We start from the raw sequence: 11,435 nt of genomic DNA, 5'->3' as shown, positions 1-11,435 counted from the left end.
CAGATGCCAGAGCATTAAATTTGTTATTCACTACAAATCGAATTCTCTGGTAAGATCTGGTTGATTTGCAGAATCGATCTCTAGTATAATCAGATCTAGAAATGCAATAGAACAGATGGCAGTGACAGGGCAGGAGGTAATGGGGTGATTGGCACTAAAGGATGAAATGGTGAGAACAGATACTGAACTTTAGAACCACTCATTACATGGGTCACACTTTGTTTCTTGTCATCAAATTACTTCTCAATGGATTCAGTTCTATAATATGTTTAGCAAGTACGGTAATATTATCCAAGACAAAAATTGTCTTGGATAAAATTGTGAATAATTTCTATTATAAAAAGGCCAATTTTGTCTCTACCCGTGCCCTAATGACATTCAGTAATTGCAGACTGAGGCTTGAGTGATCACAGAGAAAATAAAAATAAGAGATAACACGTCAGACAATATATGGAGCATTTATTGGATGCGGAGCAAGGTTATAGCTGAGTTACAGACTTTAAGACCAGATTCTAAGATTGTTCGTGATTTCTTCCACCTTTTTGATGAAACCAGTCATTAACAGAATCTGCTCTTATCTGTAAACCAGTCGGTCTTCAACTCTTCCTTCCTTTATTGGACAGTGCAGCTTTTTTTGTTTCTGGTGACTTTGTCAGCTTGCTTCCCGTCTTTCATCTTCTTCAGCGCTTCTATGATCTAATTACACAAGGATCAGAAGTATGTTACTTTATTACATGACATAAAAACAGAGAAGTTTTACATAATGCAACATACTGCACTTTGCTATACAACCAACCTCGTGCAGGACAAATGTGACATCTATCTAGTGTAAGGTCCTAATGCAGCCTCGTATGCCTCCACGAGTGGTATTCTAGCATTGTATCTGAGATTGATGAAAATAGTTACTACACTTAAAATATATACGTATAATATATATATATATATATATATATATATATATATATATATATATACAGTGGGGCAAAAAAGTATTTAGTCAATCAGCAATAGTGCAAGTTCCACCACTTAAAAAGATGAGAGGCGTCTGTAATTTACATCATAGGTAGACCTCAACTATGGGAGACAAACTGAGAAAAAAAAATCCAGAAAATCACATTGTCTGTTTTTTTAACATTTTATTTGCATATTATGGTGGAAAATAAGTATTTGGTCAGAAACAAAATTTCATCTCAATACTTTGTAATATATCCTTTGTTGGCAATGACAGAGGTCAAACATTTTCTGTAAGTCTTCACAAGGTTGCCACACACTGTTGTTGGTATGTTGGCCCATTCCTCCATGCAGATCTCCTCTAGAGCAATGATGTTTTTTTTCTTTTCGCTTGGCAACACGGACTTTCAACTCCCTCCAAAGGTTTTCTATAGGGTTGAGATCTGGAGACTGGCTAGGCCACTCCAGGACCTTGAAATGCTTCTTACGAAGCCACTCCTTCGTTGCCCTGGCGGTGTGCTTTGGATCATTGTCATGTTGAAAGACCCAGCCACATTTCATCTTCAATGCCCTTGCTGATGGAAGGAGGTTTGCACTCAAAATCTCACGATACATGGCCCCATTCATTCTTTCATGTACCCGGATCAGTCGTCCAGGCCCCTTTGCAGAGAAACAGCCCCAAAGCATGATGTTTCCACCACCATGCTTTACAGTAGGTATGGTGTTTGAGGGATGCAACTCAGTATTCTTTTTCCTCCAAACACGACAAGTTGTGTTTCTACCAAACATTTCCAGTTTGGTTTCATCAGACCATAGGACATTCTCCCAAAACTCCTCTGGATCATCCAAATGCTCTCTAGCAAACTTCAGACGGACCCGGACATGTACTGGCTTAAGCAGTGGGACACGTCTGGCACTGCAGGATCTGAGTCCATGGTGGCGTAGTGTGTTACTTATGGTAGGCCTTGTTACATTGGTCCCAGCTCTCTGCAGTTCATTCACTAGGTCCCCCTGCGTGGTTCTGGGATTTTTGCTCACCGTTCTTGTGATCATTCTGACCCCACGGGGTGGGATTTTGCGTGGAGCCCCAGATCGAGGGAGATTATCAGTGGTCTTGTATGTCTTCCATTTTCTAATTATTGCTCCCACTGTTGATTTCTTCACTCCAAGCTGGTTGGCTATTGCAGATTCAGTCTTCCCAGCCTGGTGCAGGGCTTCAATTTTGTTTCTGGTGTCCTTTGACAGCTCTTTGGTCTTCACCATAGTGGAGTTTGGAGTCAGACTGTTTGAGGGTGTGCACAGGTGTCTTTTTATACTGATAACAAGTTTAAACAGGTGCCATTACTACAGGTAATGAGTGGAGGAAAGAGGAGACTCTTAAAGAAGAAGTTACAGGTCTGTGAGAGCCAGAAATCTTGATTGTTTGTTTCTGACCAAATACTTATTTTCCACCATAATATGCAAATAAAATGTTAAAAAAACAGACAATGTGATTTTTCTGGATTTTTTTTTCTCAGTTTGTCTCCCATAGTTGAGGTCTACCTATGATGTAATTTACAGACGCCTCTCATCTTTTTAAGTGGTGGAACTTGCACTATTGCTGACTGACTAAATACTTTTTTGCCCCACTGTATATATATATATATATATATATATATATATATATATATACAGTATATACACACACACACACAACACCACCAAATGATTGTGCTGAAGGAAAATAGCCATCAAATTTCTCAGAACAATCTTTAAACCATTGGGTGGATTCGCAGGTGGCAATTTTTTTGTTACGTATGCTTTTAAAACTCCTACCGAATTAGGAGCATCTGTGTATAAATGGGCTTTACACTACTGGACAACTACAGCCTATGGTGCTTTCACATTACGTTTTGTCACCCATTTCTTGGTCCCCTCGGTGCTTATGTCCGAATCCCCTGCAAAATGGGATACAGGTGTATACGCAGACAGGGCCACCCACCCTGTCTGCTACATATTCGCCCAAAATTTCGTTTTGTGGGGGTTCGGACACAAGACCAATGAACGGATAACAAAACGCAATATGAAAGCACCCTTAATTAATTCAGGATTCGTATTAAATTAGAAACAGCTTAGGCTCACCTCCTGTAATATTACCGTTCTAGCTGTTGCTGGATGGTGATGTAAATTGTGATGTCACTTGTCTGCTGCGGCCAGAGAACAGATGGTTGTCAGTTGCAGCTCAGGGTTGATGTCTACTCTGATGAAATAATAATGTTTGCAGCAGGCAAGTGGCTGGTCATTGGCTTCAGCCTGTACGTGACACAACAAGCCACGTTGCTCTCCGGAAACAGCAGCACTGATATCGCTAGAATGGCGCCCCTCTAGGAGGTGTGTATACACTGTTTATATTTTAGGGTCCTGAATTGATAAAGTTGGGGTTGTGCAGCAGTGTAAGACCCCTAACAGCCACAACTTGAAGTTGAGATTTGACCATGTCTGTTAACTATTTAGATGCCGCTGTCAACTGGCAACTGGAATTAAATGGAGCAGATGCCAGTGTGTGTGTGTGTGTGTGTGTAGATAGAAACCTATCGGTCCCAAGGACGTGATCATGAGGTATCAATGGGCTAATCAACCAACTAGAATAATATTAGGATATACTTAATTGAACAACCAAAAAGAGACGCAATATCCTAAAAAAAATGTGTCAGGGATACATTTGTTACTATTTCCTGAATTTTTCCTACCCCACCCGAACCCAGGTGGTTGATGTTGGTAGTCATACATTTAAGTATATTTAATTGTCTATGAGATTTTTAGATATTATTAATAAAGCATTTTTTTTAGGATATTGCGTCTCTTTTTGGTATTAATGGGCTACCATGTCAGCTGAGGACCTACTAAAGGCTCCATGTCTGCCAAATTGGTGCTCATGTCAAGTTCAGCAAGTGTCGAATTGCAATTTATAGTATAAGCAATGACAATCACAGAATCAAGTTCCCTAAGGGATCTAAAAAAAAATAATGTAAAAAAGAAAAATAAAGTAAAACGTTTTAACACATATGTTCAAATGACACATATGTTCAAAAAAGTATTAATTATACACAATCAACTCTAAAAGCAGTATTGCCAATTTAGATAAGCATAGCTTCCAAATATATATTTTTCCAATTAATACACTCCAATCCTTAGTCACTATCTTGACACATTTCGGTAGTCCAATTCAGGCCAGGCCATCAGAAGACATACCAAACGTTAATTACAGAAAGCAGGAGATTTCATGTCTAGATGAAATGGAGTCTCATTTGCAAAGCAATACATGTGCTTTACCAGGAAAATGCTCCTTTATTGTAGCCCTGTATGTTACTTTGAAATTCTCAGAGAAAACAGAATAAAAAAAAAGAGAGGTGAACAGGGACTAAAGTTATCCATGTGAGGGTGTGACCCCGCCTGATTGACAAAGAGAGAACTGCCAATCAAGTCAAGCCAGGTGGGGACCCACCCAAGTTATTTGTTCTGCCTATTCTCGACCCCACCTTAAGCCATGTTTCCACTAAAACAAAACATTTCAGAGTAAACATGTAATTATGTCGCCTAATTTATGCTGCTTTTGTTTAGTGACAATAAATTGCCCAACAGGTTCTCTTGTTTACCAGCCCAGGATAAAAACAAATTACAAATTGTCTGCGCTGTTGGAAAGAAGTCTCTTGCTGCGATATTCTTTGAAGGTTAATTTATTATCCATTACAGGTTTCAATGCCATACTGGAATCTTTATCAAGTGTAAAAAAGAAGACCTGTTTGTTTGTTTATACAGTACGGTTTATCCACACTGCTGATAAGGAATGAAGATCCTGATCCTGGAGTTTTTAAAACTGGATTTTTTGCCTTTATGGTTCTTTAGTCAACGCTTTTCAAAGTTCAGAGCCCCTGACGTAGCTACCTAGCGGTGGCGATACGTGTCGGGCATCTCCACAGGCTCCCCCACATATGGCCGTTTAAGTATCGCTTTATCGGGTTCTTTCTGATGGCTTATGAGTATGCTTCTTTTGATATTTCGGTACCCTGCCCACTTATTCTCTGTGGGTTATGACTCTTTCTAGTGGTCTTGTTCTATTGGAGATAAAGGGTTTTCCTCTATATCGAAGCCCCCACTATTTGTCAAGGCCCGTTTTTTGAGCATTGGTATCATTATTAGGCTTTTTCATTTTTATACTGTTACATGCATATGTTTTTAATCTGTTATTTTTTGTGTGTTTTGTTTTTTTTTGTGCCTTATTATAGGAACACAAACTATTTATTCCCATTATATTGTATGTTTTACAAATTATCCAGTCATTCATGTTTACATTGTTGCATGTTACTCTTTAGCCTTGCATGTACCTTGATACTTCGACATTTGGGGTAGGGGCCTTTTGGCTTCATTATGAGCCATATGTGCTGTGATTATGTCAGGTCAGTGACTTTTTAAATGTTTTTATGAGTATGGTCTGTCTTGTACTCTATCAATAAAATGTTCTAATTGTTTGAGGTGATCCCTGGTATTGGTCAGAAGCTTTCTCTGTTGTAATCACTTTTCAAAGTCATTCCAGACTGCTTCCTCAGGACAAAGACCGTACATATAGATAATAGAAAGTGAACATATTTATACTAAGGATTTGAAAAAAAAAGGGAGCCAAAAAGACACATTACAGACCAAAGTTCAATTGCTTGCCGTTTTTTAAAAGTTCAAAAAGAAGAGAAATTAGAAAAGAGAATTTCTTAAAAGGGACTAAAAATATGTGTCAGTATGCTTTTATTGTTGTGTCTCTTTAAAAGTGTTATCATCAATATATAAATAAAAATATGTATATAAAAATATCTTGTCTCTTTAAAACTTGGACTCGAATTGGAATCATGGAATCCTCCATGGTCTGACACCCTACTCCATGGTCTGACACCCTCCTCCATGGTCTGACACCCTCCTCCATGGTCTGACACCCTCCTCCATGGTCTGACACCCTCCTTGTATGCCCTTCAGTTCATATACACACCGAGCCACGGAGAACTGAGTCAGAATAGCCGGTAATGGATGAGTAACCGTGACGAAAAGCTGCTGAGGTCCAAATAACTGGTAGACGATGAGTGAACATGACAAAAAGGAAAGTTATTTGAGTGGATATTCTAGACTGTGTTCAAAGTGGAATACATGTGAGAATTGATTCATTTGTGGCAAGTGGGAAAAAGGAATAGTTCTTTATTATGAGAAGAATGTAGATGTGAAATAGAACTCAAAGAAAAGGGGTGGTCAGAGGAACTTTTTGTAGATCTACCTACGTGATTCACTGTGTGAAAGGTTACCTGCCATACGGCCAGGAATCAGTCCAGTGCGTGCGGCAGAGAAAGGAGACTAAAAGAACATGGATGTATGATCATGTGCGTGATCGCGGACTAACATAAATGATCATATTAAAAACATGCTGGTGTTATATTTTTTATGCTTCTTTTCTCTCTCTTCTTTTTCCTCTCTGTCCTTGGATTTGCAGTGAGCTGTTTATTTCTATACATGGTTGTGTGATACACAACCTTCTCAGGTTGGTGGATCCTTTCATACATTATGCCAGTACAGCCTTGAAATGCGTAGTGGATACTAAAGAATCTCCCAAGAATATTGCAACAGACTTCTTTCCAGCAGCACAGACTATTTTTCAGCTTACGTTTTGGTAAACTCCATCTGGCGGCTTTCCCCAACGACGGGGCAGCGGCAGCTGGCTAACAAAACCTTTATATTGGTTGTGTCCTCACGTAACCACATAAGGTGAACCTATTGTATATACTAGGGTTTTACCCTATGGGGCGCTTCTTTCTTCAGTCATTGCTTCCTCGGGTTCTCTGTATTATAATCTGCTCTCTCATACTAAGGCTTCCTTTACCAATTTAACTGCAAGTAAAATTAAAATATTAACACTTACATCTTTTGGATAAGGAAACCCTCCACATTCTAGTTTAGAAAAGATCAACTCATCATTCACTTTCACTTCAAAGCTTCCTGTAAGTGAATACAATAATACTATTATTATTAATAATAACAAATAATAATAATAAAATATTAATTATGCCATTCTACTCAGTGTGCAGGCATGATTTGAATTCAAGACCAAGAGACCCATTTCACATAGTGGAGAAACACCTGACATTCCTCACTAAAATACCATCCTGGCATACTGCTCACTTGTTTATGACCCTTAGCACACGCCACAACCGAAACTGGATTATTAAAGAGAAGTAATTTATGGCTGAAACAGAGATAAGTGCTATATAACTCATAAACTACAGATAGTACCCAGCACTCCTTGAAATACATGTGATCTGAGAGAAAGAGTCTTTTGGGGTTCTGGTACATAGTATTAGACAAAAAGTGAGTAATAAAAAAAAAAATAATAGCCAGTCACAGGTAGCAAACTCATGTAGAGCTGCAATGGCTACAGATGGATGTGATTTATGACCTAGTGCTCCTACCTGTCCACCATGGAAAGATAAAGAGACAATTATTTGAAATTGGTCATTAGCCTATACTAACAGCTTGGTCTGCCTGGAGGGTGTGGAATTTTAAACCCCATCCTCTCCTCCAGAGCATACAATTTTTTGTGGGTAACAGCGCTTTGAATATTTTTTATCATTGCAACCGATAAACAATAGCCCATGTTATTTATTATTATTAAAAAAAATGTCTGTGCAAAATGGATTCTGAATTCATCCCTTGATGACTGGGAGATCTCCTAAGATATAAGCGAGTGTGTATATATATATATATATATATACACATAATCTCTATCTGTGGTACAGTATATCCACAAGATGTCAAATACCCTACAGATTGGGTCACACATTTAGGGCCACCACCTATTAACATAATGGAGTCTAATCTCATGAAGTGGTTGCTATAGTCAATCTCTTGGCTACTATAGGTAGAAATGTTAGGACATATGCTGTGGATGTATGAAATACCCCTTTAACACACCAGGCAGTATTGGGAAGGAATAAAACTACATTGTGCCCATCTTGTAATGTAGGTGGTATATTGTAGTACTCTCCTATGGTGACATATTTTCTCAATACTGACACATACCATAAACAGGCTTATTTATAGAGAAACGTAACGTGTACTCACCGACTCTGCCAACACCACCGCTAATCTCCGCATCAGGTACATGCTCCTTGATTTCAAAGGCAAGCTCCCGATACCGGGGCTCGTACCCTCACCTTCCACTACAAGGCAACAGGAGGAAAGTTTCATCAATCAAGGTTTGGACTGCGGGATTTACTTTTACACCTGTTTTCTCTTCTTTTAACTTGTGTGTAATACTTCACCCATGTACTATTAATGAACTTATTAACGCCAACAGTGCTGTATATTACCAGGTAGAGGTGCAATGCTGATCAGGGGTCAGGAAATACAGCTGAAATCAACTCAGAAAATCTTGAAAATGTTCAAGAAGAGACATAAATGTGCTCGAAGACAGATCCTGCCATCATTCATTTCTAAGAGAACATAATCCCACGTGCGTTATATAAATGATAAAGATCGGGGCTCCAGTATCTGATCTATCAGCCATACATCTTACCAGTATTCTACGTGAATCTTCATGGCTTGTTTCTGCATGCTGAGGATGCCTTGTGATGTGGAAGGCTGTAGTGCTGGGACTGATGGGAGTGGTAGAGGAGGACCTGGCTTTGGAGATCTGCCTAGTCATCCAACTAGTGTTTTCTCTGTCATGTGACTTGTAATTTGAAGCCAGCAACACAATACCCTGCTTGCTTAGATTCTGAGACAACACTCATGGGAGTAATAAAGGTCTAGAAACAATCTCTGAGGCGGCACAGATATAAGGCCTGACTTTACTATGGCAACCGTGTGTGGTAAATAGAAGCGCCTCTACGTAAGGACCATTAATATGGAAAGCACATCCCAGACAACTGTCAGTATATGGCTACACAGAACCACGATCAATAGTATTCAAGGGCTGAACTCATTAACATATAGCACTACACAAAGAAAGTAGGGGAACCTACGGAGTATATATGCAATGCCAATCAAAAAATATTTTTATTATTGAAAATTAAGACATACATGAATAAGAAAATCTAAAAAACATATCTTACCAGATGCACATGCAAGGGAACATAGGCAAATGCAGGAGGTGAAAAAACAGCAACAGCATGCATAATGTAGTATAAATATATGGTAATCCCCAGGGAGATGCTGGAATCACATGGTTAAACTTTCCATAACATGTGAAAAAGCAAAGGGGAGACTTAAATAACCATATTAAGACTTACATTTAGATATCACCTGCTGCCTGCAGTGTTCCCACTGCCCCAACGCACGTTTCGTTAGCTCTTCATCACTACTCCTCATATCGTTCAGAACATATTAGCTAGGTTATGTGTTATCAGTCCTTGATACTAAAGAGGTGGCAGACCCATTTTTAATTGTCTTCAATGAATCCAAAATGTTATATGTTTTCACATGGAATGAAGTAAAGTAGACTGAATATATGGAGTTTTGGCCAGTGCCAGGACTATTCCTATCTTCTGTGAATGCATGCAAAGAAAGCTGATACACATACTTTTTATATAAATATTTACACCATACTGTATGTCACAGTTAGTAACTTCTGCAACCACTATTGCTACAATGTGCTGTATGCAACAGGATACAATGTCACTATAGCATTGCTGAACATTGAGTTACGCTCTCATATGTGGCCACAATATTTCAAAAGGCAAAATATAAAGTTATTACAGGTTGGGTTGTCTTGATGCTAGAAAGCCATTATGGTAAATAGTAATGCTAAAATGTCAGCATACAGACATTACAAGGCCAGATTCACACCTCTGAGGTTTGTGGTCTGGGTATGGACTGAAATACATGGACCTTTCACAGGGTTCCTGGCTCAACCTCGACAGCCTCATACATGTATATGCCTATGAGTCTGTGGAGTATAGGCCAGGAGACCCCCGGTCAATCCTGAGAAACACAGATGATGTGTGAATCCCGCCTTAGTGTAATTTGTAGTTTTCTGAGGTTTACATGTCATGTGCTTTTATATTTTAGGGAATGTTTACTACTCATTTGTAATAATTAGGCTACTTTCACACTAGCGTCATTTGGGATACGTTTTGGAGAAAAAACGCATCCTGCAAAATTGCTTGCAGGATGCGTTTTTTCTCCATAGACTAACATTAGCGACGCATTGCGATGCTTTGCCACACGTCGCAACTGTCGTGCAACGGTTGCGTCGTCTTGTGGTGGACCATCGGCACCAAAAAATGTTGCATGTAACATTTTTTGGTGCGTTGTGTCTGCCATTTCCGACCGCGCATGCGCGGCCGGAACTCCGCGGCCTCCTCCCCGCAGCTCAGAATGGGGCAGCAGATGCGTTGGAAAAATGCATCCGCTGCCCCTGTTGTGCGGCGCTTCCACAGTATGCGTCGGTACGTCGGCCCGACACACTGCGACGGGCCGAATACGATGCTAGTGTGAAAGTAGCCTTAGGGTATGTGCACACGTCTGGATTTTTAGCGGTTTTTTTGCAGAATTTCGCTATAAAAACGCTATAAATCCGGTAAAAAAACGCTAACATTATGCATCCTATCTTTTAGAATGCATTCCGCATTTTTTGTGCATATATTAGCGTTTTTTTCCGCAAAAAAACGCATTCCGCAAAATAAACGGACATGCTCATTCTTTTTGCGGATTTTTGCGGATTTCCTATCAAAAAGGACATTCCGGAAAAAAAAAATCCGCAAAAAATCTGCGCAAATTCCACGAGAAATCCGTGCGAAAAAAGGATGCGGATTTCTGGCAGAATTCTCAGGATTTTGTCAGGAAATAATCCTGACGTGTGCACATACCCTTAGACTACATAAATGTTGATATCCTTGACTCTTATCACAATGGTTCATGATGGCTAATTACTCTGGTGCATTTGTAGACTATCTAGTCTAAAACCTCCTATCCACCTTAAATGGCTGTTGGACGAACAATGGTTTGGCCGGCTGCTTTCTTGGCTGACTCTCTCCCATACACAACTGACATTAGACTAATGTGCATCCATGGGCGTAAATTTGCATAATTTATTTGGGCAATTTCACACGTTCAGATAACGCTCCCTGCATTTCATTCATTCCCCAGTCGTTTACAGCCAGGAGCGGCCGCATTAGCATTAGCCGGTTGTAAAATGTAAACGCCCCCAGATATGGATTACTATGTGGGACTTGACTGTATGGCGGACAGGTATGGTATATTGTTGGTTTTTTATTTTGACTTTTTTCCAGGAGATCGAGGGCTTCGTTTGGAATGGCAGAAGAATAAAGATGGAAAAACTGTGTATATTGTTTTATTTCATTAAAATACTTTTTTCTTACCTTGAGTGTTTTAACAACTGTGGGATTAGTAATGGACAGGTGCCTTATTGACACCTCTCCATTACTAAGCCAGCTTAATGTCACCTTACAATA

At 39.5% G+C, this 11,435-nt stretch overlaps 1 pseudogene; it reads right to left on the bottom strand.

The window, feature by feature from the left end:
- Window positions 1-442: 442 nt before the first annotated feature.
- LOC138676601 (migration and invasion enhancer 1-like) lies at window positions 443-8,693 on the bottom strand (annotated as a pseudogene).
- Between the last annotated feature and the right edge of the window lie 2,742 nt (window positions 8,694-11,435).

This window comes from Ranitomeya imitator, chromosome 4 (genome assembly GCF_032444005.1).
Source record: "Ranitomeya imitator isolate aRanImi1 chromosome 4, aRanImi1.pri, whole genome shotgun sequence".
Lineage (NCBI taxonomy): Eukaryota > Metazoa > Chordata > Amphibia > Anura > Dendrobatidae > Ranitomeya > Ranitomeya imitator.
This window is presented reverse-complemented; position numbering and strand designations above follow the sequence as displayed.